The sequence below is a fragment of the Hyperolius riggenbachi genome, chromosome 4 (genome assembly GCF_040937935.1).
Source record: "Hyperolius riggenbachi isolate aHypRig1 chromosome 4, aHypRig1.pri, whole genome shotgun sequence".
Classification (NCBI taxonomy): Eukaryota; Metazoa; Chordata; class Amphibia; order Anura; family Hyperoliidae; genus Hyperolius; species Hyperolius riggenbachi.
The window spans coordinates 206,415,742-206,438,371 of record NC_090649.1 but is presented as its reverse complement, the minus strand read 5'-3'; the positions used below and the strand labels follow the sequence as shown (position 1 = coordinate 206,438,371).

Sequence of the window (22,630 nt, the reverse complement as noted above, 5' to 3'; positions counted from 1 at the left end):
AACTAGCCAAAGTTGCCTGATGGAGAAGGAGCAGCGGATTGCTTTCCTCCACATTAAAAACAGCTTTTTTTTTGTTTTTGTTCAGACTAATTATATAAATGTCTTTCCATGCCTGAGTTGTAATGCTGCTCTGTCACCTGCATCCTAGTTGCTAGGCAACTAGGGACGCCTTTCAGATGCTGCAAGTGATAACAGAAATCCACTGGCTGTATTAATTTAGCTGGAATAATGTGCTGGTAAATATATTGCTTTAGTGCACTTGTATATTATTTGGTAGATAATTAGGGAACAAATTATTTGCACTGTGTTACATCATAATGTCAGATGTTTCAAGTTCTGCTTTAGTATGCAACAGCTCCAAATGAGAGTGTGAGTGTGTGTGTGTGTGTGTGTGTGTGTGTGTGCGTGCGTGCGTGCGTGCGTGCGTGCGTGCGTGCGTGCGTTAGTATAAGTGTGTTTGTGTGTGTGTATGTATGTGTGTGTGTCTGTGTGTATGAATGTGTGAGTATGCATGTGTGTGCATGGATGTGTACGTGTGTGTATGAGTGTGTGTATGTATGAGTGTGTGTGCATGCATGTGTGAGTGTGTGCATGCATCTGTGAGTGTGAGTGTGTGTGTGTGAGTGCGTGTGCATGTGAGTGTGTGTGTGTGTGAGTGTGTGTGTGTGTGTGTGTGAGTGTGAGTGTGTGAGTACGTGTGCATGTGAGTGTGTGTGTGTGTGTGTGTGTGTATGAGTGTGTTCATATGGAACACAGAGCTCCCATAGTTACAGTAATTGTTAGCGGCCCCTCTGGAATTATTAGCTGCAGGAGAGGCTGCACAGCACACACATTATTAAACTGTCTGGCTTCTGCTTCCCTAGGAATGCAGGCCCCATCCTCTTTACTTTTGACATGTTACAGTGAGAGGGAGCAGCTTCCAGGGAATGCAGTGTGAAAAAAGTAATAATAAACCTAGCCTCCCTAATCCCTCTATTTCTATATGTAACATTCCTGATCATCTATAAGTGTCTTGTGATCCTTGGATGACAGTCCAGGGTGACTCTTGCGCATAATTCTTGCCACAGGCAAAGCAGTTCTTATTCTGCGTAGTTGTCAGGGCCGCTGCAAGCTGTTTTTGACTTATTCACCACCATCATTTTTAAATCTTAGAAACCCCAATAACATTGTAATACTCTTCTTAAAGTGGCTCAAATACTAAGGAACTATTTTGATTGTCATCGAAGTAATACTAATTTTCGTAGAATGTTTAGCCTTCTACGTCAGCATTATGTCTCTGTACAGTTAAGCTATTCTGTTGGCCTGAATCAAGGGTGTCAGCTTTGTTTAAGTATTAGAGTATTTATATTTATTGGGCTCGATTCACTAAACAGTGATAACTCATATCACGGGCGCGCTAGCATTTTTGCACGCAATTGCAAATAAATTCACGATTAAGCGCCAATTAACGATTGCGTGTGAAAGCGCTAGCACGGCCGTGATATGAGTTAGCACGGTTTAATGAATGAAGCCCATTGTGTGCTTAAAATAACTTAAAAGTGGCGCTGATGAATAATTCAAAGTTGTTAACTTACTGATTTTGCTTCTGTTTTAAAGCACTAGCTTATTACTGCCACAGTCAACCTTAAAGGAAACATCCAAGCTGGGGAAAAAAAAAAGATCTACTTACCTGGGGCTTCCCCCAGCCCGTGGCAGCTGTCCTGTGCCCTCGCCGCAGCTCCAGTGACTCCCGGTCTTCTCCGCTGGTGCAGCCAGGTCGGGTTCCGGGTTGGCTTCTTCTGCGATCCACCGCGCGGGTCACGTATCCTCTCCGACGTCATCAGAACGGTACTGCGCAGAACTACTGCGCCTGCGCAGTACCATTCTGATGACGTCGGAGAGGCCACGCGACCCGCATGGTGGAGCGCAGAAGAAGCTGACCCGGGAACTTGACCTGGCTGCACCAGCGGAGAAGACCGGGAGTCACTGGAGCTGCGGCGAGAGCACAGGACAGCTGCCACGGGCTGGAGGAAGCCCCAGGTGAGTAGATCGTTGTTTTTTTTGCTTGGACCATTACTTTAAAATAATGAGTCATGAGAAGAATATTACATTATTTGAATTATTACACAATTATTATTGATTGATATTATTGATCAGGGCCCTGATTTAAAGAGACTCTGTAACATTAAAAAGATCCCCTGGGGGGTACTCACCTCGGGTGGGGGAAGCCTCCCGATCCTAATGAGGCTTCCCACGCCGTCCTCTGTCCCACGGGGGTCTCGCTGCAGCCCTCCGAACAGCCGGCGACTGTGCCGACTGTCAGTTCAATATTTACCTTTGCTGGCTCCAGCGGGGGCGCTGTGGCGACTTTCGGCACGGAAATAGACGGAAATACCCGATCTCCATCGGGTCCGCTCTACTGCGCAGGCGCCGGAAACTTGCGCCTGCGCAGTAGAGCAGACCCGACGGCGATCGGGTATTTCCGCCTACTTCGGCGCCGACAGCCGTCAGAGCGCCTGCGCAGGAGCCAGGAAGGTAAATATTACGTCACCGCTGCACGGAGGGCTGCAGCGAGACCCCTGATGGATGGAGGACGGCGTGGGAAGCCTCATTAGGATCCGGAGGCTTCCCCCACCCGAGGTGAGTACCCCCCAGGGGCCGTTTTGTCGTTACAGTTCCTCTTTAAAGCACACTTGAAGTGAGAGGTATATTGAGGCTGTCCTGCTTATCCTCTGCCTCTAATGCTGGGAAAACACCTTTAACCACTTAAGGACCGGGCTCACTCTGCAGTATCTGTGCTGCATGGGCTCTCCAGCCCGCAGCACAGATCGTGAATACAGCAGGGCGATCAGACTTCCCCCCTTTTTTCCCCACTAGGGGGATGTCCTGCTGGGGGGGGGGGGGTCTGATCGCCGGCGCTCCGTGTGGCCGAGCGGGGGGGGGGGCTCCTCAAAGCCCCCATCCACAGCGATATTGCGCGCTCCCTCCCCTTACCTCCCTCTGTCTTCCCCTATGGGCTGTCCTATATATGCGCCGCATAGGATAGGCTTCAGCCTATCAAATGACGGCGATCCCAGGCCAATCAGAGGCCGGGGATCACCGATCTCCGTCACGGCGCTGCTGCTCAGCAGCGCCGTATTGATGTAAACAGCGGTGATTTCTTCCCCGCGTGTTTACATTACGCGTGCGAGCCGCAAGCGGCCGTTTCCATGCAAAGCCACAAACGACCAGCCGTCGTTAAGTGGTTAATACCTTTAGCCATGGATCCTGAGCAAGCAAACAGAGCAGATGTTCTCTGAATAGATTAGCCCCATGCTGATTTAGTCAGGTGGGTGATTCACCACTGATGCCAGAAAGATTAGCAGCAATGCCAGGCAACTGGTGTTGTCTAAGGGCCCATTTCCACTAGTGTCAAATTCGGCACACATCTGCAGCGTTTACCCACAGGGGAGAGGGGCGGGGAAATGCTGCCTATCTTTTTAACGCCTTTGCTGTCCAGATCACACTGTTGTTTGAATCTGGACGGCACACTGCAGATGTGTGCAGCACGCAGCCGAATCACTATAGCTGGGATTAGCGCTGCTTAGTGATTCCGGCTGTGCCTTCACAGCACAACTGGAGCCGCAGCCGAATAGAAAACGGGCATGGTTCCTAGTGAAAACCGGTTCTTAAAGGAAATAAGTATGGCAGCCTCCATATGCCTCTCACTTCAGGTTCCGTTTAAGTTAAACACACCTAAGTTTATGTATACTAACATCCAAAGTATTACCCGATCCTGCAACTTCCACCTCCGCAACATCTCCAGGATCCAATCGTACCTCTCACGCCCATGCACGATTGCAAGACTTCACTAGGGCTGCCTCCACTGTCTGGCACTCTCTACCAACCATCATTAGATTCACCTCCACTTTTAATACCTTCAAATGAGCCCTCAAGACTCAACTTTTCATGTTCGTCTACCCCCCTGCTACAGTACCATAATACATTCTGCTGGGCACCCTCTCAACAGATGCACCTATTGTCTCTACCCTCACCCTTTAAGGCTCATACACACCAACAATCTGTCCAAAAGAGCACCGCGAGTTACATGTTATCGCTGTGCTCTAGCGATTAGAGAAACGGCTGCGATGCACTTTTTAAATCGGATCGCAGCCAGTGGAAAAGGGCCCTTAGTGTTTCCAGTTTGATTATGCAATCATACTGTCTGATACCCCTCTTGCAAACTAGAACAGAGTTTATTTTGACCAAAGACACTGAACTTCTGTACATTTGCATAATCTTGTTTTGTTGTGAGCTCCTTGTATGTTCTACCTTGATTGTTAACTCATTTATCTATTGTGCAGCGGTGTGTAATATGTTGGTGCTTTATAAATACAATAAATAATAATAATAATAATTTTAAAGTTTAGCAAATCAAAGTTTAGCACATCGAATAAAGATCTATTGGGGAAAAAAGAGCCAGCATCTTCTAATGTAGAGCTGTATACAAGTAGACTGATCAGGGCTGCCTGCAACCTCTGCTGATGTAAATCTCCCAGCATCCACTTTGCATGGCTCTTGTAGGCATAATCACATGATCAAGAACCCATACAGAGGTTTTGGGATTTTTTTTTACCTTAAAAGATAAAGTACTGAATAAAACAATCAGTGTTGCTGTCTGCTAACTATATATGCAAAGTTCAATTTCTGGGGAGATCTTTTCTTTAAACACAACAGCCCTCTGCATCAGGATAGCAGGTGCATGAGGGTCAGTTAGCCAGTGCTAGAAAAAATAAATGAAATGCTTCAGGATAATGAAGGGGATCAAGAAAAAGATGACTCATTTTTAGCCACATTTTCACACTCTTCATATACATCAAATTCATCCACCTCAGAGAAAGGAAGTCCATTCCCTTGAACATGCTCACACACCGTGCTCCGTGTGGTGACTCGTGTAACGCTGGGAGAAGACCTCCGAGAGCTCAGCCTCTTCTTCCTTCCATGACACATGACTTCTTTGAACATCTCACGGAAACGGGTAGAAAGTAAGTTGTAGAGGATTGGGTTAACAGCTGAACTGAGGTAGAACAATACTCCAGAGATGACATGGACAAAGCCGTACATTTGGTGCATTTCTTCTGTCCAGTTATCATTATCAATAAAGCTCCACATTAGTCGCTCAGTGTGAAAAGGGGCCCAGCAGATTCCAAACACGACCACAAGGATAACTGCAGTGGGAAAAAAAAGATAAAATATATCTTATTGTATAGACATTTTCTCGGTTGTATCTACCTCTATTTCTTGCTCCTGCATAAAGCAAAATTCATATCTAAATACCACTTTACTACTCAAAATCACTAATGAAATATCTCAGCATTGCTCAGCTAAATTTAGCCTGGGAGTGTGCTAAACTCCCTCCCAATTCTAAGAAGGTTGGAATTATCAGATAATGGCTTCAATTCACTTAAGGTGGCCATACACTTATAGATTTACAGCAGATTCGACCATGAGATAGATTTCTGTCAGATGCCTGTCAAGTCTTTCTGACAGGAATCTATCTTATGTGTGCCAGTGCCACACACTAGGAACAGATATCCAATAGATCTCAGAATGAAATCTATTGGAAATCTATTGAAAATCGATCTAAATACATTATTGGACCATTAGATCCAATGGAACTTTATGGGCCATCGATCTGTTGCCAGCAGCAAATCGACCTGGATCTTCCATACTGTCAGAAAGATCAAATCGATTGAAATCGTCAGCAAATCGATCGATCGACCAATTGATTGATCCGATCGAATTGATCGATCGAAGGCTGAAATCGACCAGTGTATGGGCCCCTTAAGGACTTCTTGGTATAAAACATTAGGTTGGTAAAATACTGCATTAAGTATTTTAGACTTCCTATCCAGTCCAGAATCAGATTCAAGATACTGTGTCTGGCCTACAAATCTGTCCACAAAACCTGTCCAACCTACATTTCCGATCGTGTTCAGAGGTACACACCTAGCTGCTCACTCCACTCCTCCAATGACCTTCACCTGAGTGCCCCCCACATCACCCAATCCCATGCATGCCTCCAGGACTTTTCAAGAGCTGCTCCAACACTATGGAACGCCCCACCTCCCCCCATTAGTGTTCCCCCCCCTCCTTCAGCATCTTCAAGGCCCTCAAAACTCTATCCTATCCCCCTCATTGGAGCTCTAAACCCGCAGCTAAACTCTGGTCCCCTACCTTTCGTGTCCCTACTTCTCCCTCTAGATTGTAAGGCTCCAGGCCGGGCCCTCCTCCTATACGTACACCCATCCTATGGATCTGAGTGAACTGTTGCGTGAACTCATCTTGCCTAATCTCCATGCTCCTATCCAGTTACTAAGCATCTCCTGTACTCATACTGTGCTGTGTGATCTGGTTTGCATCGTCTTATTGCTGTATGTCACTCCTAAATATTGTCTGTAACCTTAACTAATGTCCAGCGCTTCGTAATATGTTGGTGCTTTACAAAATACAATAAATAAATAAATGCATTTTCTAAACTCACTAACATTTTCACACATTTACCAAAAAGCATGGCTTCAATTCACTAAGTCCTGTAAGTTAAAGGGGTACTACAGCGAAAAACTTTAAAATTTAAAATATGTGCAAACATATACAAATAAGAAGTACATTTTTTCCAAAGTAAAATGTAAAAAATACATTACTTTTTTCCTATGTTGCTGTCACTTACAGTAGGTTGTAGACAGGTTTTGGACTAGTCCATCTCTTTATAGGGGATTCTCAGGGATATATTTATTTTCAAAAGCACCTAGTGAATGGCAGTTGCTCTGTCCAACTGCCAAAAAACTGTGTAGGGAGCAGGGAAGCTGGCCAGCATCATTGTTTAAATCCTTTTTAGGGAATGTCTTTATAAAGAATAAAAGCCTTGCTGAGAATCCCCTATGAAGAGATGAACTAATCCAAAACCTGTTACTTCTGTCAGATTTCTACTTCCTACTGTAAGTGACAGCATTATAGGAGAAAAGTAATTTATGACTAATTTTCCTCTGGAAGAAACGTACTTCTTATTTGTATATGTTTGCACATATTTTAAATTTTACAGTTTTTCGCAGTAGTGCCCCTTTAAAGGACAACTGTAACGAGAGGGATATGGAGGGTGCCATATTAATTTACTTTTAGGCCATACCAGATGCCTGACTGTCCTGCTGATCCTCTGCCTCTAATACTTTTGGCCACAGACCCTGAACAAGCAGGCAGCGGGTCAGGTGTTTCTGATATTGTCAGATCTGACAAGATTAGCTGCATGCTTGTTTCTGGTGTGATTCAGACACTACTGCAGCCACATAGATCAGCAGGACTGCCAGGCAACTGGTATTGTTTAACAGAAAATAAATTTGGCAGCCTCCATATTCCGCTCGCTACAGTTCTCCTTTAACCACTTCCCGACCGCCGTATTGACAATTGGCGGCCGGGAAGTGGACCCCGCATGGACCGCCGTATTGACAAATGGCGGCGGTCCTTGTAGAGGCATGGGCGGAGCGATCTCTCCGCCGGCGCCTGTCTCCGCTCACCCGCCGCAACATCCCGCCGGCCATACGGAAGCGCCGCCGGGATGTTAACCCGACGATCGCCGCATACAAAGTGTATAATACACTTTGTAATGTTTACAAAGTGTATTATACAGGCTGCCTCCTGCCCTGGTGGTCCCAGTGTCCGAGGGACCACCAGGGCAGGCTGCAGCCACCCTAGTCTGCACCAAGCACACTGATTTCCCCCCCCCTGCCCCCTGATCGCCCACAGCACCCCCCAGACCCCCCCCCCCCCCCTGCCCACCCCCCAGACCCATGTTTACACCCAATCACCCCCCTAATCACCCATCAATCACTCCCTGTCACTATCTGTCAACGCTATTTTTTTTTATCCCCCCCTGCCCCCTGCTCCCTCCTGATCACCCCCCACCCCTCAGATTCTTCCCAGACCCCCCCCAGACCCCCCCCCCATGTACTGTATGCATCTATCCCCCTTGATCACCTGTCAATCACCTGTCAATCACCTGTCAATCACCCATCAATCACCCCCTGTCACTGCCACCCATCAATCAGCCCCTAACCTGCCCTTTGCGGGCAATCTGATCACCCACCCACACCAATAGATCGCCCGCAGATCCGACATCAGATCACCACCCAAGCGCAGTGTTTACATCTATTGTCTCCTCTAAACACCCACTAATTACCCATCAATCACCCCCATCACCACCTGTCACTGTTACCCATCAGAACAGACCCTAATCTGCCCCTTGTGGGCACCCAATCACCTGCCTACACGCTCAGATTGCCCTCAGACCCCCCCTTATCAATTCGCCAGGGCATTATTTACATCTGTCCTTCCCTGTAATAACCCACTGATCACCCATCAATCACCCCCTGTCACTGCCACCCATCAATCACCCCCTGTCACTGCCACCCATCAATCAGCCCCTACCCTGCCCCTTGCAGGCAATCTGATCACCCACCCACACCAATAGATCACCCGCAGATCCGACATCAGATCACCTCCCAAGTGCAGTGTTTACATCTATTGTCTCATCTAAACACCCACTAATTACCCATCAATCACCCCCTGTCACTGCTACCCATCAGATTAGACCCCTATCTGCCCCTAGGGCACTCAATCACCCGCCCATACCCTCAGAACGCCCTCAGACCCCAGCCCTGATCACCTCGCCAGTGCATTGCTTGCATCTATTCCCCCCTCTAATCACACCTTGAGACACCCATCAATCACCTCCTGTCACCCCCTAGCACACCTACCCATCAGATCAGGCCCTAATTTGCCCCGTGTGGGCTCCTGATCACTCGGCCAAACCCTCAGATCCCCCGCACACCCCCTTCCGATCACCTCCCCAGTGCATTGATTGCATCTATTTTCCCCTCTAACCACCCCCTGAGACACCCATCAATCACCTCCTGTCACCCCCCAGCACTCCTATCCATCAGATCAGGCCCAATACAACCTGTCATCTAAAAGGCCACCCTGCTTATGACCGGTTCCACAAAATTTGCCCCCTCATAGACCACCTGTCATCAAAATTTTCAGATGCTTACACCCCTGAACAGTCATTTTGAGACATTTGGTTTCCAGACTACTCACGGTTTTGGGCCCGTAAAATGCCAGGGCGGTATAGGAACCCCACAAGTGACCCCATTTTAGAAAAAAAGACACCCCAAGGTATTCTGTTAAGTGTATGACGAGTTCATAGAAGATTTTATTTTTTGTCAAAAGTTAGCGGAAATTGATTTTTATTGTTTTTTTTCACAAAGTGTCATTTTTCACTAACTTGTGACAAAAAATAAAATCTTCTATGAACTCACCATACTCCTAACGGAATACCTTGGGGTGTCTTCTTTCTAAAATGGGGTCACTTGTGGGGTTCCTATACTGCCCTGACATTTTAGGGGCCCTAAACCGTGAGGAGTAGTCTACAAAACAAATGCCTCAAAATGACCTGTGATTAGGACGTTGGGCCCCTTAGCGCACCTAGGCTGCAAAAAAGTGTCACACATGTGGTATCGCCGTACTCAGGAGAAGTAGTATAATGTGTTTTGGGGTGTATTTTTACACATACCCATGCTGGGTGGGAGAAATCTCTCTGTAAATGGCCAATTGTGTGTAAAAAAAATCAAAAGATTGTCATTTACAGAGATATTTCTCCCACCCAGCATGGGTATGTGTAAAAATACACCGCAAAACACATTATACTACTTCTCCTGAGTACGGCGGTACAACATGTGTGGCACTTTTTTACACCCTAAGTGCGCTAAGGGGCCCAAAGTCCAATGAGTACCTTTAGGATTTCACAGGTCATTTTGCGACATTGTTGGTTTCAAGACTACTCCTCACGGTTTAGGGCCCCTAAAATGCCAGGGTAGTATAGGAACCCCACAAATGACCCCATTCTAGAAAGAAGACACCCAAAGGTATTCCGTTAGGAGTATGGTGAGTTCATAGAAGATTTTATTTTTTGTCACAAGTTAGCGGAAAATGACACTTTGTGGAAAAAAAACAATTAAAATCAATTTCCGCTATCTTGTGACAAAAAAATAAAATCTTCTATGAACTCACCATAGTCCTAACAAAATACCTTGGGGTGTCTTCTTTCTAAAATGGGGTCATTAGTGGGGTTCTTATACTGCCCTGGCATTTTAGGGGCCCTAAACCGTGAGGAGTAGTCTTGAAACAAAAATGACCTGTGAAATCCTAAAGGTACTCATTGGACTTTGGGCCCCTTAGCGCAGTTAGGGTGCAAAAAAGTGCCACACATGTGGTATCGCCGTACTCGGGAGAAGTAGTACAATGTGTTTTGGGGTGTATTTTTACACATACCCATGCTGGGTGGGAGAAATATCTCTGTAAATGGACAATTGTGTGTAAAAAAAATCAAAAGATTGTCATTTACAGAGATATTTCTCCCACCCAGCATGGGTATGTGTAAAAATACACCCCAAAACACATTATACTACTTCTCCCGAGTACGGCGATACCACATGTGTGGCACTTTTTTGCACCCTAACTGCGCTAAGGGGCCCAAAGTCCAATGAGTACCTTTAGGATTTTACAGGTCATTTTGCGGCATTTGATTTCCAGACTACTCCTCATGGTTTAGGGCCCCTAAAATGCCAGGGCAGTATAGGAACCCCACAAATTACCCCATTTTAGAAATAAGACACCCCAAAGTATTCTGTTAGGACTATGGTGAGTTCATAGAAGATTTTATTTTTTGTCACAAGTTAGCGGAAAGTGACACTTTGTGAAAAAAAACAATACAAATCAATTTCCGCTAACTTGTTACAAAAAATAAAATCTTCTATGAACTCACCATACTCCTAACGGAATACCTTGGGGTGTCTTCTTTCTAAAATGGGGTCATTTGCAGGGTTCCTATACTGCCCTGGCATTTTAGGGGCCCTAAACCGTGAGGAGTAGCCTGGAAATCAAATTCCGCAAAATGACCTGTGAAATCCTAAAGGTACTTATTGGACTTTGGGCCCCTTAGCACAGTTAGGGTGCAAAAAAGTGCCACACATGTGGTATCGCCGTATTCGGGAGAAGTAGTACAATATGTTTTGGGGTGTATTTTTACACATACCCATGCTGGGTGGGAGAAATCTCTCTGTAAATGGACAATTGTGTGTAAAAAAAATAAAAAATTGTCATTTACAGAGATATTTCTCCCACCCAACATGGGTATGTGTAAAAATACACCCCAAAACACATTGTACTACTTCTCCCGAGTACGGCAATACCACATGTGTGGCACTTTTTTGCAGCCTAACTGCGCTAAGGGGTCCAAAGTCCAATGAGCACCTTTAGGCTTTACAGGGGTGCTTACAATTAGGCACCCCCCAAAATGCCAGGACAGTAAACACACCCCACAAATGACCCCATTTTGGAAAGTAGACACTTCAAGGTATTCAGAGAGGGGCATAGTGAGTCCGTGGCAGGTTTCATTTTTTTTTTGTCGCAAGTTAGAAGAAATGGAAACTTTTTTTTTTGTCACAAAATGTCATTATCCGCTTAATATCTTCTATGAACTCACTATGCCTCTCAGTGAATACTTTGGGATGTCTTCTTTCCAAAATGGGGTCCTTTGGGGGTTATTTATACTATCCTGGAATTATAGCCCCTCATGAAACATGACAGGGGGTCAGAAAAGTCATAGATGCTTGAAAATGGGAAAATTCACTTTTTGCACCATAGTTTGTAAACGCTATAACTTTTACCCAAACCAATAAATATACACTGAATGGGTTTTTTTTATCAAAAACATGTTTGTCCACATTTTGCGCGCTGCATGTATACAGAAATTTTACTTTATTTGAAAAATGTCAGCACAGAAAGTTAAAAAAAATCATTTTTTTGCCAAAATTCATGTCTTTTTTGATGAATATAATAAAAAGTAAAAATCGCAGGAGCAATCAAATAGCACCAAAAGAAAGCTTTATTAGTGACAAGAAAAGGAGCCAAAATTCATTTAGGTGGTAGGTTGTATGAGCGAGCAATAAACCGTGAAAGCTGCAGTGGTCTGAATGGAAAAAAAGTGGCTGGTCCTTAAGGGGTGTAAAGCCCACGGTCCTCAAGTGGTTAAACAGTAGAAGTCTAACCAGCTGTAGAGCAGGTCTCTATGTATTGCTATGGTGCAGTTCTCACACTTCTGTGCTGTGATAGCATTACAATAGTAACCTGCATCCCCTGGCATCCCTTTAAATCTATATGGTTTCTTCTAGTCCCTCTGTATCTGTGTATCAGTCTTTCTCAACATTTTCACATGATTTTTAAATAATCAAAAGACACCATGCTCGGATGATCTCATATTTGCTCCTCTGTATCTTGGAGCAGGAGTGTATAGGGTTAACATCCACAGGGCTGCAGGGAAACCTTTTCCTGTGCCTGCTCTCTTCTCTGCTGCCTGGTGGAGAAAAACTTGTCCCATCCAGAAGTATATTGGCACCAATAGAGGAAGTGTAACCCCCCCCAAAAGAGGGTTACAGATTACTTAAGCATTACTATGTGTGTGGCACCTTTAAGACTTAGTATCATGCTGCTAGAACCAAAACGGCGCATGAGAAGGGAAAGTAAGCGAGAAAAAGGTCGCATAGACAGTTGCTAGACGACCGCAGTATGCAAAGTAGGGGAATTTGTTGGGACTTTCCGGAGCCCCGCACGGCCTGCTAGAGAGATACAGCGCAGAGGGCAGGGTCTAGAAGGGTGTAACCGGAGGGAACTAGTTGGAGCCAGGAGGAGAGCGGGAGAGAGCGTGGAGGAGAAGGACTTGAGCAGGAGCAAGCGGTGTGGAGCAGGGTGGGAGCCCAGACCAGCGCAGAGAAAGGCCGTAGCAGTCAACCAGAAGCTAGGTGGACCCGGCGGTCATCTAGTGAAAGACACAGTCGAGCAGTAAGTACAGCGACAGTCGGCCATGACACTACCCGGAGGCGGCAGACCCGGATTAACCTTGACCTAAAGACATTCGCAGTCAGATGAGTATAGGCCTGAGAGCAGTGGCGTAGCATTGGGGATAGCAGCCATAGCGTTGCTACGGGGCCCCGCGGCAGCGCTACGCCACAGGGGGCCCGCAGCTGCCTAAGAGGACTTTTTTTTTTGTTTTTGCTTTTTTTTTCCCCGCCGGCTGTCCGGTCTGGCGGGACCCCCCTCCCTCACCTTGGTGCCCCCCCGCCCGCATGCCTCACCTGGGGTCCCCCCCTTCTCACCTGGGGTCCCCCCTCCTTTAATCAGCGGTGAGAGTGCGGCATATACAGAAAGCTCCAGCGGGGGTAATCACCTGCTAGAGGTTCAGCTGCCACCGGGCTACGCTGTCTCCTCTGTATTGCTGCTCGCACCACTTCCTGGTTTATTGCGAGCAGCAATACAGAGAAGACACCGTAGCCCGGAAAGCAGCTGAACCTCTAGCGGCTGATTACCCCGCCAGCGCCGGAGCTTCCTGTATATGCCGCTCTCTCGCCGCTAATGGAAGGAGGGGGGACCCCAGGTGAGGCAGGGGGGATAGAAGTTGGGCTCCTACCCCACTTACTACATGGCTACCTCCCCTCCCACCCGGCTACCTAACTGCCCACCCTCCCACCCGGCTACCTAACTGCCCACTACCTAACTGCCCACCCTCCCACCCGGCTACCTAACTGCCCACCCTCCCACCCGGCTACCTAACTGCTCACCCTCCCACCTGGCTACCTAACTGCTCACTACCTAACTGGCCACCCGGCTACCTAACTGGCCACCCTCCCACCCGGCTACCTAACTGCCCACTCTCCCACCCGGCTACCTAACTGCCCACTACCTAACTGGCCACCCTACCACCCGGCTACCTAATTGGCCACCCTCCCACCCGTTTACCTAATTGCCCACCCTTGCCCACCCTCCCACCCGGCTACCTAACTGCCCACTCTCCCACTCGGCTACCTAGCTGCCCACTACCTAACTGCCCACCCTCCCACCTGGCTACCTAACTGCCCACCCAGCTACCTACCTCCCCACCCTGCCACCCAGCTACCTAACGTCCCACCCTGCCACCCGGCTACCTAACTCCCCACCCGGCTACCTAACTGCCCACCCTTCTACCTAACTTCCCACCCGGCTACCTAACTGCCCACCCGTCTACCTATCTGCTTACCCTCCCACCCAGCTACCTAACTGCCTACCCAGTGCAGTGCCTCCTGCACCGCAAATAGTGTACCAGCCTGCCCAACCACCCTCCCTCCAGGTAATTAATGTTAGCTCACTATAGACCTTACTACATATGTATTTTGTGGGGAAATTTGGCGACAATCTGATTGCATTTTGTGGGGAAATTTGGCGACAATCTGATTTCTATTTGTGGGGAAATCTGCCAACAATCTGGTTGCATTTTGTAGGGAAATCTGCCGCCAATCTGGTTGCATTTTGTTGGGAAATCTGCCAAAAATCTGGTTGCATATTGTGTGGAAATCTGCCGACAATCTGGTTGCATATTGTACGGAAATCTGCCGACAATCTGGTTGCATTTTGTGGGGAAATCTGCCAAAAATCTGGTTGCATTTTGTGGGGAAATCTGCCGACAATCTGGTTGCATATTGTGTGGAAATCTGCCGACAATCTGGTTGCATATTGTGTGGAAATCTGCCGACAATCTGGTTGCATATTGTGTGAAAATCTGCCGACAATCTGGTTGCATATTGTGTGAAAATCTGCCGACAATCTGGTTGCATATTGTGTGGAAATCTGCTGACAATCTGGTTGCATTTTGTTGGGAAATCTGCCGACAATCTGGTTGCATTTTGTTGGGAAATCTGCCGACAATCTGGTTGCATATTGTGGGGAAATCTGCCGACAATCTGGTTGCATTTTGTGGGGAAATCAGATTTCCCCACAAAATGTTTGGGTGGGAGGTCCGGGGTCCATGGGGTTGGAAGGTCGTTGGGGGGGGGGGGGCATAATTTGTTTTTTTTGCTATGGGGTCCAGTCATTTCTAGCTACGCCCCTGCCTGAGAGCCAAATGTAAGCAATAAAGTGTGTGCAGTTGGTAGCCAGTATCCAGCGTAAGCTTGCTGATGATAGCAACCTAAAACCTGGAGAGGCCCAGATTGTATCCCCGAGTGCTATTGCTAAAGACTGCCTATGTGAGAGCGCTGTACAGTCACAGAGACTTTGTGCTGAGAATACAGTTGTTTATGCAGAAGAAAGCTGCTGATATAAAGTGAGACAAGTTGCTATTGATTATAAAAAGTCCAGGCTCTACTGTCACTGAAAGACATTCTTAACCTCCCTAGAGTACCCTGCTGAGCTGACACAGCCCCCGCTTGCATAAGGTCCTGTTACATAGAGACATTATTCCTGTCAAGTCCGTTTCAAGTCAAGAGTTAAACTTCATATGTTGATGTGTTCTGCATGATTATAAAGAGTCTGATATCTGAAGAGAACCTGTCAGTATTACAAATTGTCCAGAGAGGAGGACAAAAACTCTCTTTGTCCCCGGGTGCTGAAAAGCCTAACTACGCCTCTGGTCACAGGAACAAGAAAAATAAAATCTTGAACAAGTAAAGAAATTGCCGGAATAAAACTGTCAAAATAAACAACTCTCCTGTCAATGAAAAACTTGTTTGATTGGGAGGGTTCCTTGGTGACTGATGAGCGTAATGATGAAAGCAGCGCCCAAGATCCTGAGGAGACTGGGTTTTACTTCTTCCATGCTGTTTTGTACTTATCAGTACAAAGGACTTGTGAAATCACATTTGAAAGGAGATATTTAAAAATGTTTTTTAAAACTGAATATTTGTATGTTAGCAAAATTTGAATCACTTAAAGGACCACAATCGCGAAAATCGTAAAATTTAAAATACATGTAAACACATTCATGTAAGAAGTACATTTATTCCAGAGTAAAATGGGCTATAAATTATTTTTCTCCTATGTTGCTGTCTGTCACTTACAATAAGTAGTAGAAATCTGATAGAGCCGACAGGTTTTGGAGTAGCCCATCTCCTCATGGGGGTTTTCTTTAGTTTTAAAAGCACTAAGAGAATGTCAGTTGCTTCGTCCAACTGCCCAAAAATTGTGAAGCGAGCCGGGACTAAGCAGGTGGTTTTAGCGCACGACAGTCACCACCGGGTGCTGAAACCAAGCAATGTTATGCTGTGCGGGGAGCATAAGAGTAATTCGGAGCTCCGGCGATCGCTGGACCCTGAATTACTCCTCCCTCCGAGTTGTGATGACTCGGAGAGGGAATAGTATTTAACGCCGCCAAAGAGTTTAGCGCCAGCAGGGAGAACCATCATTCGGCTCTCCTGGCGCCCAACTCACCAACAGCATACTAACACGTACGCAGCAGGGAGGCTGGCCAGGAGCTGGGAAAAAAGGGCGCATGCCGCTAGTGGACAAAAAGGGCGCCGCCATTCACTCCCATAATAAATAGCGTTTAATGGGCGCCGAGTAGGAAAAAAGGGCGCCGGAGCTAAATAAAGTTTATAAACGGCGCCAGGAGCTAAATAAAGTTTACAAACGGCGCCCGGCGATGTTTAATGATTTATAACTGAACTTGTGGTGATTTACGTTTATAAAATGCACCCGTGCCGAATAACGTTTATGAAAATACTAAACATATTTATCTTATTTAAATAATTAAAACATTATTTAAAGTTTTATCCCTTACTGTTTGTAAAACATTATTATTCACAAAATAAAGCGATCAGTACGTAACGTAAATTGCAAAATATTTTTTGAATCCACAATTAGTAAAACATTATTATCCACATAATAAAGGGGGGTCTTAGGTTTAGGCACCAACAGGGGGGTCTTAGGTTTACGCACTAATAGGGGGGTCTAGGGGTTAGGGGTAGGTACAGGGAGGGGTACTTAGGCAACAACAGGGGGGGTCTTAGGTTTAGGCACCAACAGGGGGGTCTTAGGTTTAGGCACCAACAGGGGGGTCTTAGGTTTAGGCACCAACAGGGGGGTCTTAGGTTTAGGCACCAACAGGGGGGGTCTTAGGTTTAGGCACCAACAGGGGGGTCTTAGGTTTAGGCACCAACAGGGGGGTCTTAGGTTTAGGCACCAACAGGGGGGTCTTAGGTTTAGGCACCAACAGGGGGGTCTTAGGTTTAGGCACCAACAGGGGGGTCTTAGGTTTAGGCACCAACAGGGGGGTCTTAGGTTTAGGCACCAACAGGGGGGTCTTAGGTTTAGGCACCAACAGGGGGGTCTTAGGTTTAGGCACCAACAGGGGGGTCTTAGGTTTAGGCACCAACAGGGGGGTCTTAGGTTTAGGCACCAACAGGGGGGTCTTAGGTTTAGGCACCAACAGGGGGGTCTTAGGTTTAGGCACCAACAGGGGGGTCTTAGGTTTAGGCACCAACAGGGGGGTCTTAGGTTTAGGCACCAACAGGGGGGTCTTAGGTTTAGGCACCAACAGGGGGGTCTTAGGTTTAGGTACCAACAGGGGGGTCTTAGGTTTAGGCACCAACAGGGGGGTCTTAGGTTTAGGCACCAACAGGGGGGTCTTAGGTTTAGGCACCAACAGGGGGGTCTTAGGTTTAGGCACCAACAGGGGAGTCTAGGGGTTAGGGATAGGTACAGGTAGGGTTCTGTGTAAGAGTAGGCTTAGGTATAGTTTTATTAAAATTTTAGTAATAATTACTAATGTATTACAACACTTATTACGAATGTAGTTATATTTCGATCATCTTTATAAACAATATTTTCAGATTTTATTATAAGAACAAACCATAAATGACGGTTATTCACAATAATATACAATTATAACAATTAAACATATATTATTGTTTTTTTTATAAACGTAATTATAAGTTTAACTTTTGAAACAGGGAAGATTAACGTTTTCACAATTTCCGATTTCATAAACATTATTTAATGATTTATAATTTTGTTAAACATTATTTGTAAACGAAATATAGCACACTATATTTATAAACCCTATTAATGATTAATTATTATTTAGAGTTTACACCCCGCGCCCTTTTTGTCCAGGCGCCCTTTTTGTACGTACGCGGCTGGCCAGCATCTTTGTATAAATCTTTTTCAGGGAGTGTCTTTATCAGGAATAAAGGCCATGCTGAGAATATCCCATTAAGAGATGGAGTATCCCAAAACAGTACATTTTTTACACGATAGTCGTCCTTTAACTGTGAGGATTTTAAAATATCAGAGAAGCTGGTGAACTGAATATGCCAATGTTTGCTCCAGGTTAACCTCCATGACGACTTCATCAATTAAAAGTCTGAAAGAACTGTGGGATGTAGAGCACTAAATGTAAAGTCTCATCAACTGTCACTTATATCTGGCCATGTTATCTATCATCAGCTACAACCTCATCCTAGAGCCTGAAGCCTGCCACTGAATGAAACAAGGTTCATACATCAAATGTTATTAACACGACAGGCATTATACTGTGCACAGTAATGCCACAGTAGTGTGATTATTTAAATGTCAGCAGTAAAGCCGTAATACTGACTGATACAGATGTTAAAACTCCAATTAACACTGATGATAACTCAGTTTTCTGTGCCTGATGACAAAAATTAAACACTCCCTTTTCTCCTATCTTCATGACATCTCCACCAGATCTCACAGGGTTCTTTGAATTGTCATAGCGTTATTTGTTAATGATGCACACAACACAGTCACAGATGCAGCTATCTTTATAGCATGTGCAGAAGGGGCTGGGAGATCAGAAGAACAAAGCTGTAACATGTCGGCGACTGGATGTGAGAAACTGTGATGGGTATCAAGACAAATACAGAGACAGAAAGAGAGGGGGAGAGGTAGAGAGTATGGCTCCTGCATGGATATGTATGAAAGCAAAATCGAGACAAAATAGTGTTTATAATTTCAGATGGAGTGGGAAGCAATTAGTACTAGAGTTGGGCCGAACGGTTCGCCTGTGAACGGTTCCATGCGAACTTCAGTGGTTCGCGTTCGCGTCCCGCAGGCGAACCTTTGCGGAAGTTCGGTTCGCCCCATAATGCACATGGAGGGTCAACTTTGACCCTCTACATCACAGTCAGCAGGCCCAGTGTAGCCAATTAGGCTACACTAGCCCCTGGAGCCCCACCCCCCCTTATATAAGGCAGGCAGCGGCGGCCATTACGGCCACTCATGTGCCTGCATTAGTCAGAGTAGGGCGAGCTGCTACAGACTGTCTCTCAGGGAAAGATTAGTTAGGCTTAGCTTGTTCCTGTCTGGCTGCATACCTGTTCTGTGAACCCACCACTGCATACCTGTGCTGTGAACCCACCACTGCATACCTGTGCTGTGAACCCACCACTGCATACCTGTGCTGTGAACCCACCACTGCATACCTGTTCTGTTCAGTGGACCCGCCACTGCATACCTGTTCTGTTTAGTGAACCGCCACTGTATACCTGTTCTGTTTAGTGAACCCGCCACTGCATACCTGTTCTGTTCAGTGGACCCACCGCATCAGTGCGCATACCTGTGCAGTTAAGTGAACCCGCCACTGCATACCTGTTCTGTTCAGTGGACCCGCCACTGCATACCTGTTCTGTTTAGTGAACCCGCCACTGCATACCTGTTCTGTTCAGTGAACCCACCGCATCAGTGCGCATACCTGTGCAGTTAAGTGAACCCGCCACTGCATACCTGTTCTGTTCAGTGAACCGCCACTGTATACCTGTTCTGTTTAGTGAACCCGCCACTGCATACCTGTTCTGTTCAGTGGACCCGCCACTGCATACCTGTTCTGTTCAGTGAACCCACTGCATCAGTGCGCATACCTGTGCAGTTAAGTGAACCCGCCACTGCATACCTGTTCTGTTCAGTGGACCCGCCACTGCATACCTGTTCTGTTTAGTGAACCGCCACTGTATACCTGTTCTGTTTAGTGAACCCGCCACTGCATACCTGTTCTGTTCAGTGAACCCACCGCATCAGTGCGCATACCTGTGCAGTTAAGTGAACCCGCCACTGCATACCTGTTCTGTTCAGTGGACCCGCCACTGCATACCTGTTCTGTTTAGTGAACCGCCCCTGTATACCTGTTCTGTTTAGTGAACCCGCCACTGCATACCTGTTCTGTTCAGTGGACCCGCCACTGCATACCTGTTCTGTTTAGTGAACCCGCCACTGCATACCTGTTCTGTTCAGTGGACCCGCCACTGCATACCTGTTCTGTTTAGTGAACCCACCACTGCATACCTGTTCTGTTCAGTGGATCCGCCACTGTGTATACCTGTTCATTGAACCCACCACTGCATACCTGTGCTGTGAACCCACCACTGCATACCTGTGCTGTGAACCCACCACTGCATACCTGTGCTGTGAACCCACCACTGCATACCTGTTCTGTTCAGTGGACCCGCCACTGCATACCTGTTCTGTTTAGTGAACCGCCACTGTATACCTGTTCTGTTTAGTGAACCCGCCACTGCATACCTGTTCTGTTCAGTGGACCCACCGCATCAGTGCGCATACCTGTGCAGTTAAGTGAACCCGCCACTGCATACCTGTTCTGTTCAGTGGACCCGCCACTGCATACCTGTTCTGTTTAGTGAACCCGCCACTGCATACCTGTTCTGTTCAGTGAACCCACCGCATCAGTGCGCATACCTGTGCAGTTAAGTGAACCCGCCACTGCATACCTGTTCTGTTCAGTGGACCCGCCACTGTATACCTGTTCTGTTTAGTGAACCCGCCACTGCATACCTGTTCTGTTCAGTGGACCCGCCACTGCATACCTGTTCTGTTTAGTGAACCGCCACTGTATACCTGTTCTGTTTAGTGAACCCGCCACTGCATACCTGTTCTGTTCAGTGGACCCACCGCATCAGTGCGCATACCTGTGCAGTTAAGTGAACCCGCCACTGCATACCTGTTCTGTTCAGTGGACCCGCCACTGCATACCTGTTCTGTTTAGTGAACCCGCCACAGCATACCTGTTCTGTTCAGTGAACCCACCGCATCAGTGCGCATACCTGTGCAGTTAAGTGAACCCGCCACTGCATACCTGTTCTGTTCAGTGGACCCGCCACTGCATACCTGTTCTGTTTAGGCATGTACATGCGCCCATTCCCCTTCGTGATCATTACCTTGCCGTGGTGAAGGGGCTTGCGTATCACAATGGAGCAATGACCGGCGCCTAGATGAGTGTCTCGGGGGGCACACCCACGATAATAAGGTCGTTGCCTCATTGTGGTCAGACCAAATTTGATCAGCTGGACAGTCACTGTTCTGTCATTCAGCTACATCAGCCAGGTGACCATATGGGCTGTAAAGCCACCAAAACCTGCACTCTCGCCATGGTGCGCACCAGTAAAGCACGGCCGTCACTACACAAACAGCTGTTTGCGGTGCGTTACACGATGAGTTTGGTGTGTCAGTGTGAAGCAGTACCTTAATTACACTACCTGATTGATGTATACACATGCAAGATGTTTGAAAGCACTTTAGGCCTGTCATTTAGCATTCAATGTGATTTCTGCCCTTAAAACGCTGCTTTGCGTCAAATCCAGATTTTTCCCGGGGAATTTTGGCATGTATCCCACTCCGCCATCCCCCCCTCCAGGTGTTAGACCCCTTGAAACATCTTTTCCATCACTTTTGTGGCCAGCATAATTATTTTTTTTTTCAAAGTTCGCATCCCCATTGAAGTCTATTGCGGTTCGCGAACTTTAACGCGAACCGAACCTTTCGCGAAAGTTCGCGAACCCGGTTCGCGAACCGAAAATCGGAGGTTCGGCCCAACACTAATTAGTACATCTGTCTGTTTTTAAAAGAGAATCTGTAAAAAAAAAAGGACACCTGGGGGGTATTTACCTCAGGAGGAGGAACCCTCTGGATGCTAATGAGGCTTCCCCTGTACTCCTGTGTAGCCCCGACCCAGCTCTTGTTTACCCCAAAAATCCGCCGACAAGCTTCTCTGAAGATGCGCGCAGCACAGGGCGATATTTACCTTAGGAATTCAGTGTAGGTGATGTACCATCTTCCCCTTCAGGCTCAGGCTACTGCACAGGCGCACGAGCGGGCTCGGCTATTTCTGCCGGAGCCTGAGGGGGAAGGTGGTACTCTGCCTGCGCTGGATTGGAAAAGTAAATATTGATGTCTGCTGTCTGGGGGTCCTAACGCTTGATCCGTGCTGCACAGGAGGATGGGGGAGCCTCATTAGGATCCAGATGCTTCCCCCTCCTAAAGTAAGTACCCGCAGGGGTACTTGTTTTTTAAATTACAGATTATCTTTAAAACTGCTTCAGTCTCCTTTGAGAACATTTCTCCTAACTTCTAGGGATGTACAAATATGGCCATTTTTATTTTGCCGTTTTAATTTTCGTGAAAAATGTCCACATTTTTTGGACACGGAACAATTTTCACAGAAACATGTCAGGAAGAGAAAAATGACTTTTGACATATGCATTCAAATCGATGAGAAAACTTTTATCTAGAGATGGGAATATGCATGCAAAATACACCAAATGCCAAATGCACTGAAGTGCAAAGGACACGGAAAAAAACGTTTTCAAGAAAGGTTCCATTTTCCTAATATTGTGTATCTTGCAAAATCCATTATTTTTGTAAAAATGCAAATGTCGATGCGAAAATGACTTATGTGAAAATTCAAGCTCATCCCTACTCACTTCCTGTTTTTCCTAGACACTTG

General features: G+C 46.6%; 1 long non-coding RNA gene across 1 annotated transcript in view; it reads right to left on the bottom strand.

The window, feature by feature from the left end:
• LOC137570636 (uncharacterized) overlaps positions 1–6,753 on the bottom strand; it is an 80,349-nt gene extending 73,596 nt beyond the window's left edge. The window contains exons 1-2 of the long non-coding RNA XR_011031124.1: positions 6,689–6,753; positions 4,849–5,186 (exon numbers count right to left, since the gene is read on the bottom strand). This is a non-coding gene — a long non-coding RNA (uncharacterized lncRNA). The remainder of the gene's footprint in view (positions 1–4,848; positions 5,187–6,688) is intronic.
• Positions 6,754–22,630: the final 15,877 nt, after the last annotated feature.